Below are 13,313 nucleotides of genomic sequence, written 5' to 3'. Positions count from 1 at the left end.
CACTCTGCTGCTCACTGAGGTGCTGTGGCGAGTGGCAGAACAGGGAGCTGGTCGAGGAAGTCCTCTAGCATCCCTTAATGCACCATACGAGGAGCACCATGCAGTGAGGGATCCTCCCTCAGCCAGGCGATATTGCCGCCCAGTTCACTATGTTTGGGCTGTGTGCAGCCTGAGGATACACATGATCCCAGAACTGGGGTTAAGGATGTGCTTGTGCCCTCAACCCTGGCCAAAGGCAGGGGTAAAAGTAGAGTTAGGCAGGGCAAGAGAGCTGGGATCAGGAGAAATCCTGGCACTCCACATGAGCAGCCAAACCTAGGCTGGGCTGCCCTAGCCTGGGTTAGGCTGCTTGTGAGAATAACTTTGGACTGTTGGAATCCAGGTTTCAGCATATTCTAGGTGGCTTTAATTTCCTCTCTTAATTCCATCATTCTGAAATGGAATGATGCACTTCAGGGCTGAGAATTCACTAAGGCTGAAAAATCAATGGGACAACTAAAACGCTATTTTCAATTGAAAGTTTACCACCAGTGGGTCTTACAGTTTTATTTTACTGCCGTTCATCTATTATAAAACAGTGATAACATTCTTAAGATCATAAAGAACAAAACACAAGCCTTGTACATATTTCAAAGCAGTGGAGCAGTGGACGCATCAAGTGACAGCACTGCTCATGGTGTATATGTAAAGAATATACTTTTCCCCTGTTCTGCTCTGGCCCTGATCAAAGCAAATTTTTGCTTTTTTCTTGAACATTTTTCTTCCTCCCAGAAAAGCAATGAAGGTTGCTTAAAGAGATGTTGTTGTAGATACCTATTGGTTAGTTACTATCATGTTGCCTCCAACTCACACATGAGCCTGACAATCTGTTTAGATCATCCAGAGAGGACCTTCTGCATGTCCCATCACATCAGGAATGCAGTTGGCAGGAACACATGAGAGGGCCTTTTCTGTGCCTGCACCTAGATTGTGGAATTCTGTGCCCAGGTAGCAGGCTCCCTCTCTGATGGCCTTCTAATTCTGGCTGCTTGTAAACATTTATTCTGTTTTCTGGTGTTTTCTAGTGTTTTCTATTTCACCTACTAGAGCAGGGATTCCCAACCTCTGGTACTCCAGATGTTGCTGAACTACAACTCTCTTTCTTTCCAGCAACAATGTGTTGTGGTTTGAGATGTTGGGAGTTGTAGTTCAGCAACAGCTGGAGTACCACAGGTTGGAAACTTCTGTACCAGATGTTTAGATTTACTATTGCTCCTTGATGATTTGAGTGAAATGTTTATTTCCTGCCTTTTTGTCATTTTATTAATATACAGGTGGACCTTGTTATCCTTGGGGGTTCCATTCTCCATTGGAACCATGGACAATGAGGCATTAAGGCAATGGGGATGGGGGGGTGGGGTTAGGTTCCTGGAGGCTGGAGAAAGGAGTGAAAACCAGCAAAAAACCAAACCAAAACAAAAACTGGAAAGTGCCCTACTGTGCTTTGCGGTTCTCCACTTGACCAGGAAAGCACCCCCCCCCCCATCCACGATTTCCCCATGAATTATTGTGGGGAAAATATGTGTGGGTTTTAAAAAAAAATACACAAAATGGCCCCTTTCCTCAAAATAGTAGCCACAGTTCCTAGGTCATTTCCAGCCAAGTGGGTTTTAAAACTTGTATCCATGGATGTTGTGGCTGAATGCCTATTATCTGACCATGGATATGCGGAACCACAAATAGTACCACAATTGTTGAGGTCCACCTGTATTTTAGGGTTTTTTAATAGATATGAAGTTGGAGTTTTTATATTGATGTAAGCCACCTTGAGCACTCTTTTAAAAGCAGAACAATCATATATGTGCTTTTAATAACTAGATAGATGCCGGGCATACATCACTCAAAATCTCTGAACGAATTCTGCAACAATTAAATGTTTTAATCTTTTAGGTGGACACATATGCACATAAATGAATATGTGCCTCTTCTTTAAAGAAGAAGAAAAAGAATGGTGTTATTTCAAGATCATTTTCTTGGAGCAAAGTCAAATTTTAGGCACAGTGCCAGCAAACATGTTTGGCACAAAACAACATTAAGTGAGATGAAGGGAAGAGTCTTTGGATATTGTTTTATGCATAACATTTAAAAGGCCCAAAGTAAACAGTTTTCAACATCCTAATTTCATATGGGTCACCTTTAAAATTTCACAGTTTATAATCTGATTTATTATTACCCTGATGTAGTGTAACATCTAAAATGTTTCTTAAATGTCTTGGATGTAATGTTGCTCCATTAGACACATTGAGAAATGCATTTAGACTGTTCCCCAGCTACACTTCTTATAGGAGAACACCCATGATATGGGTGTTTTACAGAAACATAACATAACTACATGTAAGATGATGATTAAGACAATGATAACTACGTCAATAATAAGTACTCAAGGCATATGCAGAACTAGTGCTAGGGTACATTGGCTTAAGCACTGATTGTCAGCAGAACCAGCCCTAGCATAACAGCACCCTAGACAAGGAGTTCCTTCAGCACTCTCCTCCCATTATCATGAGTATTGCCCAGTTTGGCTCATGTAGGATTGCAAAACCTAGTTGTGGAAAAGACCCTACTGTTCCCAGGCTTTCCTAGCAATGCCTATGAAATGGACCCAGAGTTACCTCTCAATAAATTGTTGCTTTGTTCCAGTTCTGGGATCCCACTGATGCCTCATAGTACTTCTGCAGTGTCATCTTCAGATGTTCAGCTTGACGCCTCCTTCAGGTAGGCCAGCCATCTTGCCCATCCATATGGACAGCCCTGGTTGGCAAATGTTTTACCTTATTGAAGGCCCATTCCATGCCTTCTGCTAAGTAATCCTTTTACGTGTTTGCTGCAGAACCCCAATGCTTCATCATAGTTTCTGTGATATGAATTAACTTTTAGAAAGCTGAGGAGAGGAGATTTCTTGACCTGTTCCAGCTACAGCAGAAATGCACAGGTAAGGGGACATGTAGCAGGGCAGGGGGATGAGCGTCCCATGGCTTCCAGGATTGGGGGAGCCGCCAAGGTATCCCCTAACATGGCACCCCTTGCTTCTGAACCTCCCACACCCAGCTGGAGAGTTCACCGGCTGGGAGAGCAAGGCTCACCCCTCTCCTTTCCAGCCAGCATTTCATTGGAACGCTGGCTGGCTCAGGGCTCCCCTCGCCCACTGATTCACTCTTAGAAAGGCAGGGGGGAACTGAGACAGCCTGCTGGGACAGGATGCGATGTGTTCTGCTGAGACAGACAGCTGGGAAGGATCCCTAGTGGCTACTCCCCATGCATCCATTTTGGATTCAGGGGGCATGGTCAGTGCCCGGATGGGGCCATTCAGCCCCACTGCCGAGTTTCCCCTTTTGAAAAGGGGCTGAACATTGAAATGTCCTGGCACAGACGACGCCCCCTGCATCTGACATGGACACATTCCTTGGGCCATTCCCCCTGCCAATGAAATTAATGAAGGGAGCTGCTGGTGGGACTTTGTACCATGACCATCAGTGAGCTCCCGACACAACTGGGAGCTCTGCTAATTAATATTGTCTAGAGACGTGGAGTGAAAGTTCCAAATAAATTTGTTTATTTAGGAAATTCATCAGGGAGATAGATTGAGACCGGCATTCCTCATTGCTAGCTACTGTACATATAGAAAGAGGAGAAGAGAGAAGAAGGAAGTCTCTCCCTCCAGGTGAGAGAATGAAACCTGAGGCTATCAGTCTAACAAAGGGAAATCAGAGTAGAAAAAGCATGGTCAGAGGGGGAATGCCCTTACTAGCTATCTCTACCCCTAATGCCCCTAGTGGTCAATGGGGTTGCTGGTGCTAAGAGTCAATGCCATCAGGAGCTGTATCTCCAACATTAACTGCATGCCCTAGAATATGTGAGCTACTGACTGGGCCTTTTGAGTCTCCCTATTCTACCTGAACTGAAAGTGTATCCAATAATATCTTATGGCTGTTCATGACAAGGAAAGATTAGTAGTGATGGGCAACTTGTGTGTTTCAGGGAAACCTGTTTGTCATTACCCAACTCATCTAGGTTGGACCCAACTTGAAGTCCTTTTGCTCCATTGGAAAGTCTGCTTTTCTAGACTCAGATGTTTGAATGAATAGGTATAAGTTGGGCATGGACCATCTTGCCTTCCACACTGCATGTTCAAATAATGTCATGTAAGATTTACTACTACTACTATTATTGTTGATATTATTATTATTATTTATTTACACAGTCAGACAAACCAGTCAATAACACCTGTCTGACTGTGTAAATAAATAAATAAATAAATAAATAAATAAATAAATAAAACTATAGCACCACTCATGCACAAGGAATGAGAAGACAGGTCCCTGCCCTAAGGAGCTTATGACACAAGAGAAACAGAGAAACAAACCTTGTATGCAGTCCAGAAACTACAGAATGCGACAACCAAGTTGGTCTCTGGGTCATCTCGGAGAGACCATATAACTCCTGTATTGAAGGAGCTACACTGGCTGCTGATATGTTTCTGGGCAAAATACAAGGTGTTGGTTGTTACCTATAAAGCCCTAAGCAGCTTGGACCTTGGGTCTAAGAGAACGTCTTCTTTGTCACGAACCCCACCACCCACTGAGATAATCTGGAGAGTCTGTCTGCATTTGCTACCAGCTCATCTGGTGGCCACTCAGGGACGGGCCTTCTCTGTTGCTGCCCCGAGGTTTTGGAATGCACTCCCTAGTGAAATAAGAGTCTCCCCATCTCTGAAAGTTTTTAAAAAGTCTTTAAAGATGCATCTGTTCAACCAGGCTTTTAATTAATATTCTTTTAATGGTTTTAAAGCTGTTTTAAAATATTGTTTAAATTTTTTTAATTGTTGTACTGTTTTAAACTTTTTGTTTTTGTTTTAACTAATGTTTTACTTTCTGTTTTGTTGTTGTTGTTGTTGTTGTAAAGCGCCCAGAGACGTAAGTTAAATATCCACTGTCATTGTCCTTATGGAGGTGCCAAGGATTGAACATGGGACCTTCTGCATGCAAAAAAGATGCTCTGTCACTGAGCTACAGCCCCATCCCATGTGTAATACCATGTGATCTTGTTCTTATCAAGTGATGAAGTATGTGTTAACAGTGCCCAGATATGTTGCTAAATTAAATATCTACCATTAGAAGAAAATCAGAAGAAAATCACCTAAAATAGGCATAAGTATGTTCAATCATTATAGTTTTGTTTCTTGCAATGAGTTTGTCTCTTCTTCAAAGCACTCATCTACTTCTCCTTATTGATCATGGTCAATTAAGTTGTGAATTGGCTGGAGAACTTTGAAAAAGAGTTAGTGAATTGAAGGTTAAAGAAGATTAAGCAAATCTTGGCTAGGAATCATCAGTTCCACTGACATCTGGACTTTTTACGCTGCTTTATGTGTGGAGAAAAATAATCGCAAACCAGAAAGTGTCAGTAGTTTACAAGCTGAATTATTTTCCCTTCAGTGCAAAGCCAATTATGAACACTCAGGTTGTTTTTTAATTAGAAAAGACAGTTGTTAATATTCCTGTTGTGTAAGATAAGTTGTTTTCTCCCTTTGAGATATAGTCTGTGGCTGTTAGTGACTGTGTCACAAATCGATGGAACCAAACTATGGAAACTTTTGTTTCATGATGTGGGTACAGCAGCTCAGGATGATATCCAATTGCCTCAGGTATTTACCATGTCCTGAAGTGAAGGGCCCACATTCTCTCTCTCTCTCTCTCTCCTTACTTACTTACAGGGATGGTATCACAGGCTCTTAAATATGTATACTTCTAAAAAGCAGGTTCTACTGCTACTTTGGTTCAGAGAGCCTCATAGGGATGTGAACGGAACCAATTCTGGTGGTTCAGTTCAAATTTGAACCGGACCATCAGCCTGTTTGAATCAAATTGGCCCCCAGTTTGTTATGGCAGTTGAACTGGTTTGAATCGGTTTGATTTGGTTTGAGGGTTATGCTTGTAAAGGGGAATCTTGTGAGGTTTCCATGTTACAAGCATAGGGGAATCCTGCTTTAAAATACTTCTAATGGTGGCTGGGACGGGAGGCAGTGAGAGGGCACTTTACCACTTCAGGTGGCAGCTGCAGCTCCTCTAACCTCCAAACCAGGTCCAGTACTCCCAGCAGCACCATTAGAAGTATTTTAAAGAGAGGGTTCCCCTTTGCTTGTAAAAGGCAATCTTCATAGGTTTCACTTTTCCAAGGATACTCCTCAAACTACTTACGAACTGGTTCCAGTCCGGGTTCAATTCAAACTCGGACTGAAATCCCTTTTGCGTGGGGGTGGGGGCAGTCTGGTTGAACCGGCCAGGTTCGAATCAAACCGGGTTTGAATAGAATAGAACCAACTCCGCACATCCCTAGAGACTTAGATGAGAATGCCTCACAAATTATAACAGCATACGTTTCGATTTGGGCGCAAGTACATAAGTATATTGGCTGACATGATGCGCACAGCTAATGGAGACAAAGCCAACTTGTGGAGCCAACTTGCTGCAAACATGGAAGCAGAGGCACTGTCTTAGAGAATGGGTGGTGGCACTACCAGTGTTACCACATTTCTTCCCAGTGTTGCTAATGGGGAGGGGTGTAACTATAATCGGGCAAGGGGAGACAGTTGTCTGGGGGCCCACTGCCTTGGGGGGCCCCCCAGAGGCAAGTCACATGACTGACTCCCCCAGCCACTCACCCGCCCGGGCTTCCTTCAGTTGTATTCATCCTCCGAAATTGATGTGAGTGTTAAGACTAGAGCTACTATAACAGCATGTCTTTCTCTAGTACCATTAAATGACTTGCATCATCCATAATTTACAAAACCTTTAAAAAATAATTTAGGATGATGTTCTGTTGTGGCACATAGGATGTGTGTGTGTGTGTGTGTGTGTGTGTGTGTGTGTGTGTGTGTGTGTGTAAATACATTTTACTATGCTTTTTGTTACCACTATTCAGCCTCATTTCTTTACTTCATGAGCTGAGCTTTAGTGAAGGGGAGGGGCATTTTAAAATCTTGTCTCTGGGCCCACTCCAACCTTGCTACACCCCTGTAATTGGGGAAAGTGCAGTAACACTGGTAATGCTATTATTTGTTTTCTACAGAGGCTCCACTGTTTCCAGGTGTCTGCAGCAGCAACTCTGCAAGTCACTCCTTCTTCGTTAACTGTGCTCATCATGTCAGCCATTGATTTCAGTTGATTATGCCTATGTGTAGTAGAACTAAGGGGCAATTTTTTTAAATACATTGTATCAGGTAATGCAGTTGTTCCTTTTCCTTTCCCGTATTCTTTTTTTAAAAAATGCAGATGGGGGATGGGGCTGTAAACTTAATTGCGTCAGAAGTGCTAGGATGAGGGGCTTAACAATTTCCCTCCAGGCTGTTTTGGCAATCAGAATAGCAACCCCGTTTCTTTCCCACAAACAGGAAAAATATTTGAACCTGAGAGCTCCCATATTGTTTCTCAGTGGGTGAAGAAACGTATTGAGGGCTATTTTGATCGCAACATGATGAAAGGGTGAAGCACCCCTTCCCCAGCATTGCTGCCACAACCAAATTGGCACGCATCCACTCATATGTCTGCATTAGTCTCAAAGCTTAGAAACCCATTCACAGATTTCTCAGTCATTACATGTCGTTTTGTGTATATACCGGTAAGGAAGTTCAGGATCTTGAAAAATTTCTCTGAAGTAAAAATTCTCTCTGAATCTCAGGGTTTTCATGGTTTCCCCAATGTGAAACTAAAATTATGTCTGAATTTCAAGGGTTTATTTATTTATTTATTTAGCACATTTTAATACCTCCCTAACCCAAGGTCTCAGGGCGGTTCCTCCCAAGAAGAAATTTCAGAGAATTTTCTCGGATGGTTTCTCCATATCACTGTCCCAAACACATATACACACAGTTAAATACAACCATCATATGAAATGCCATGATTTGTGTGTGTATATATTGTCATTGGATTAAATAACTTTTATCAATGGTAATATATGGGAGAGAACAGGTAATTACAGAAGAATTTCAAAGAATAACTTTGTCATGACAGTCCTTTTAAAAACTGCTTTGATAACCTCATCCTTAGATGTTTAGAATTCAACTGAGTCAAATAAATTGATAACCTCATCCTTAGATGTTTAGAATTCAACTGAGTCAAATAAATTTAAATGAAGACTTCTTGCAACTTAGTGGCTTATTTTATTCACACAAAAACTATGGAAATGTAACACTGTGCCCCAAGCAGTGGTCCCTCTAATTTTTTTTCATCTGTATGCGGAATGAGTTTTGTTCTGGGCTGCAGTATCAAGGCAGTGTGTGTGCACCTGTATTCAGAATGGGGCCTTACTGATTCATCCTGAGCGGGAACTAAAATGAACCGAGCGGACATCCAAAAACTTGAGAGCGTGTGCGTGTGCGCACACCTTAGACTGAACAGTGGCCCCAAGACTGCTGTTGCTAAGGTAGCCCAAGGTGCAGAGCTTCTAAGGCAACCATGAGTCTACTCTGAATGAGTGGTTGTGTAAGCAGTGCTACCCCCAGTTTCCCCATTGTCATGAATGGGAAAACTGGACGTAGCACCCTTGTGCAACTGCCTGTTCAGAACAGTGTTTGGCCTTCCTTAGGAGTCTGTAGCAGCCCCAATATGGTGTACAGCAGCTCTGTACTGCTGCAAACCATGGCTGCATTCAGACATAATGTCTAACCGCAGTTAATCATGGCTAAGGTTGTAACGCCCAAACACGCAAAACCATTATTGGGGGCCGAAAGCTTCCTACAGTTTGCCTCGCCAAACTCCAATTGGAACCTTTGGTTATCTCTAAGGTTTGCTGTCAACAACTGAGGTTTTGCCACTGAAGCATTATATCTGACTGCTTGTGCAGCTTTAATCGCAGTTTCACAGCGATTTTCAAACCGTGATCATAGAGCCACCGGAGGATGTAACTGCTCCATGCTTTCAGCACTTCTCATGAGCAGCATCTCCGAAAACCATCCCCACCCCTCCTGTCAACCATCAAAACTGTTTTTGTTGTAAACCACCCAGAGACATACGTTTTGGGTGGTATACAAATGTGTTAGATAGATAGATAGATAGATAGATAGATAGATAGATAGATAGATAGATAGATAGATAGATAGATAGAATAAAATAAAATAAAATAAAATAAAATAAAATAAAATAAATCTATGCATTTATGGAGTTGCAAGGCTACAGGGATGCCACCATGCTTCATCCCAGACTTGTCATTCTGTCAAGCTGCACATTCGCTCTGGGCCAGCCCTGATTACCATGCTGTCCCTTGCTCCCCCCACTTGGCAAGTGGTATGGCAAGGGCACAGGATGACAAGATGGGCACCAAGTGTTCTGCTCTCTGAGAAGAGACCAAACACTCCAAGTAGCAACGTAAGCAGGGTATTCCATCACAGTGCAGGGTGGGGAACATTTGGCATGTGTGCTCACAATCCATGGGTGGAGATTCACCCTTTTATGGGTGAAACCATTCTACATTCCAAGTAGACTAGCCCTCTCATGAGACTGCCAGCCCACCCAGCAGCAAGCTACCCGATAGAAGGAAATCGCTTGGTTTTGGGTGGGCTGCTTTGCCGGGGTCACCCCTTGTGACATCTTTCCAGGTTATGGTGGGACAGACCCCTGCCCTTCCTTTGCCCTTCCCCATCAGCATATCCCATTCTAGCAAATATGGATTTTCCCCTCCCTCAGTGAAAGCAGAGTCCCACCCCACCCACCCACCCCTTGGCCTCCAAAGCACCAGGGAGTTCATGCTTGTGTGGTACTTTCAGAGTCTGGAACTTCAGAGTGGGGTGGCAGTGCCATGGCTGGCAGAAGAAGCACTGGCACTGCAGGGCATTTAAAGGGTTTTCAATGGCTTACCTCAGCTGAGGGCAGGCAGAGCACTCCCAAAATGCACAATCACACTCGGCACAGCCCTTCTAGATCACTGCCAAGCACAGCCAAGCCGCTGATGCGGTGATGCTTTGCCATGGAGCTGGCTGGGATTGGCTTCAGAGGCTGAGCAGCAGGGAGGTGCTCCCCTCTCCCACAGTTGGAGTGTGGCAGGCTGTGGTTTGTTCAGTGTCTGTGGCATGAATTGGTGTTAAGAATAGGAACCTCGGCCACCTTTAACTGTGGTTAGCCGTAATGTCTAAATGCGGACCATGTTGTTGACCTTCTTTAGGACTGTAGCTCATACCCAGCAAAAGAAGATGGAGGTTTGCACAGCAAGTGAGGTAGAAATGTTTGTACATTGTCAGTAAGACTTCAGTCCAATCACAGTACACACATTTGTGGCTAATGTATTTTAACAAATTGGTTTGCCTGTCATAATAAAATTCAGGATCATGCTAATACACTATGTTAATAGACCTTTAACAGTTTCATTTTGCATGATAACACCATAAACCATGGCATTTCATGAGATGTTCAGAGGCAGAGAGTTATTAAGATGAAATGTTGACAGGGAAGGCAACCCACTGCACAATATCTGAATACTGCTGATGAAATGTAAGAACAAATCTGTTGATATAATGTCTGCGATGCAGCCTTATTGTTAAAATATCTCAGGGGTTGCTTGTTTATGCACTTGCATAACTAAAACCCGAGTGACCCTCTCTGTGTAATGTTCTCCCAGACAGTTCGAGCTCAACTTAACTGCATTAAAAGCATTATTCACTTGAGTGCAGCTTAAAGTATTGGCGGAGGGGTGGGGGGAAGCAAGCTTAAATTACTTTGCTGTGTCTAGAGATGCTTTCTGTTCATTTGGTTTCAAGTAGAGCTGAACCAGATAGGCCGAGGGAAACCCATAGGTGTCAAATTTAGCAGTTGCTAATGACTTGGATCCTGAGTCCTCACTGAATTGTAGAGTCATCTCATTAAACAGACGCCTTTGAGAACATTGAGTCTTCTCACATTCCTTAAAAATACTTTTGTGGAAGATAGAATATAGATCTCTTTCTTCTTTTTCTCATGATGGGTTACATTAGATTCATGTTGCAGATGTTCATATTTGCTATTTCTTTAAAAATATAGAGTTTAAAAAAAACCCCTACTGCTTTCCTGTCCAAGCTCTGACAGAGCACAACAGTCTGTTCTTAGCACACAAAATCACTCAATGATGCTACATCCCTCCTTCTGAAGGAGTTATTTGTTTCATAAAGTGATGTATGCTCTGAATTGTCCATCCAAATGGGTGCTCAGAGTGCCAGACAACAAAAATAAACAATCAATATAGCAAAAATAGTTTTTGAAACCAACACTGCCAAAATAATGATCAGTGAGCAGTACCATGAAAAGCAAATGCCAACAGCACAATTTTCATGATACTTGAATGGGGTCAAAGAATGGGTTAATCAGATCTTATTGGACAATGCATCCCAAAGCCTAGGTGCTGCTATCAAAAATGCCTGATCATGCATCTTTGCCCTCCACACCTCACTAGAAAAGAGTATGGGCAAGACATGCAACAGGCCTCCTCCTGTTGACCATAGTGTGTGAGCAGAGTTCTCACCATAACTATTACCTATGTATTACTTAATAGGGGTGTGCACGGAACCGTGGAGCTGCGGTCCGGCACTGGGGTGGGGGGTTCCAACAAGAAATGGGGGGGCGTTACTCACCCCGGAGACAACCACACCGTAATTCACTGAGCAATCGGGCGGCAGGATATCTCCCTGCCGCCCGCTTCATTCCCCGCTCGACGGCTCCGTCCTCATGTACTGTAAAGAATCGTCCTCCTTAAGCATTTAAACCCTTCAAAGCCCCGCTGGCGCTCGGCTGGCGGGCGCTTGGCTGGCGGCCGCCCCAAGAGGACCCCTGCTGCCCCCAAGAGGACCCCTGCCACCCCCATCCTTAAGAAATAACCTCCCATTGAAAGGGGACAGCAGGAGAGCTGCCTGCCGTCCCCTTCCGCTTTGCCGGTCTGGCTGCAAAGGGCTTCTAAGAAGCCTTTCGCACACACGCGCAAAGGGCTTCTTAGAAGCCCTTTGCAGCCAGACCGGCAAAGCGGAAGGGGACGGCAGGCAGCTCTCCTGCCGTCCCCTTTCAATGGGAGGTTATTTCTTAAGGATGGGGGTGGCAGGGGTCCTCTTGGGGGCAGCAGGGGTCCTCTTGGGGCGGCCGCCAGCCAAGCGCCTGCCAGCCGAGCGCCAGCGGGGCTTTGAAGGGTTTAAATGCTTAAGGAGGACGATTCTTTACAGTACATGAGGACGGAGCCGCCGAGCGGGGAATGAAGCGGGCGGCAGGGAGATATCCTGCCGCCCGATTGCTCAGTGAATTACGGTGTGGTTGTCTCCGGGGTGAGTAACGCCCCCCCCATTTCTTGTTGGAACCCCCCACCCCATCCTCCCGAACCAAAACCACCCCGTGTCCGGACCGGTCTGGAGGCCTTTAGAATGGCCTCCGAACCGGTCCGTGCACATGACTATTACTTAATTTGCGTTGCATCTGTTCTTTCTGTGTGCCTTCTAAGCCACAGACTTCAGCCTTTTTGAACCTGGGACCCACCTTTAACTCCAGTATGTTACATGAGAGCACTGTTGAATGTTTCAACCACATACGTATTTTTTGCCTTGTCCCACTCTTTCTCTCCCATCCCTTCTCCATCTGTTAAACAATATACAAGAAGATGCTGATCCTTGTGTGCTAGCAGAGTAGAACATGTTCTGCTTCTGGGTCCTGACCCCATCAAACTAAGCAGAGCCAAAGAACTGATTAGGCTCATATACCAGGCTTATAAATTGATCAAATGGAATGTTTGACTTTCCCCGAACTTCAATTGTTATATCACAAGCCAGTTTGCGAATGTGCTGCTTCCATCCCTTTTGCTCCCCCCCTGCCCTCCACTTGTTGCTTCTAGGATGGTCATGGGTTTGTAGATAGGTGGGAGGGAGAGCGAACATTGCCTGGCTGGGTGAGTCAGAAGAGGCAGGGAATTGGATTCAGCTCAGTTTAAAACACAAGCTAGAGAACTATAATGTCATATTTAAAGCAAACATTATGAGCTCCCAAAGCTTGTATTCCCAAGCTAGGAAATGTAAATTTTAGAAACTTATAGTAATCTATTATATTAATTCTCCTGGGGGTGCCTTGGAATGTGCATCCCAGCGCCCAGCTGATTGGCTGGGCGGCAGACAGGCCTGATTGGCTGAGGCGCACCCAGGAAGATTGGTTGCCATAGCAGCGGCAGGCCTGGCCGCAGAGGCTAGCGGGAGCAGCAGGCCCAGCCGAGCCGTGGAGGCAAGGCCTGGGGGGGGAGAAAGGGGGGGCAGAACTGGTGGTGGGGAGGAGAGGCGGCTGGGC

At 44.5% G+C, this 13,313-nt stretch overlaps 1 long non-coding RNA gene across 1 annotated transcript; it reads left to right on the top strand.

Annotated features, from left to right (window-relative positions):
* Nucleotides 1-2,556: 2,556 nt before the first annotated feature.
* Nucleotides 2,557-4,204, top strand: LOC128322124 (uncharacterized). Its single transcript, XR_008305537.1, has 4 exons — nt 2,557-2,754; nt 2,917-2,971; nt 3,600-3,700; nt 4,018-4,204. It is a non-coding gene; the product is annotated as an uncharacterized LOC128322124 (long non-coding RNA).
* Nucleotides 4,205-13,313: the final 9,109 nt, after the last annotated feature.

Source organism: Hemicordylus capensis, chromosome 4 (genome assembly GCF_027244095.1).
Source record: "Hemicordylus capensis ecotype Gifberg chromosome 4, rHemCap1.1.pri, whole genome shotgun sequence".
Lineage (NCBI taxonomy): Eukaryota > Metazoa > Chordata > Lepidosauria > Squamata > Cordylidae > Hemicordylus > Hemicordylus capensis.
The sequence above is the reverse complement of the archived record's forward strand: the minus strand, read 5'-3'. Positions and strand labels throughout refer to the sequence as shown.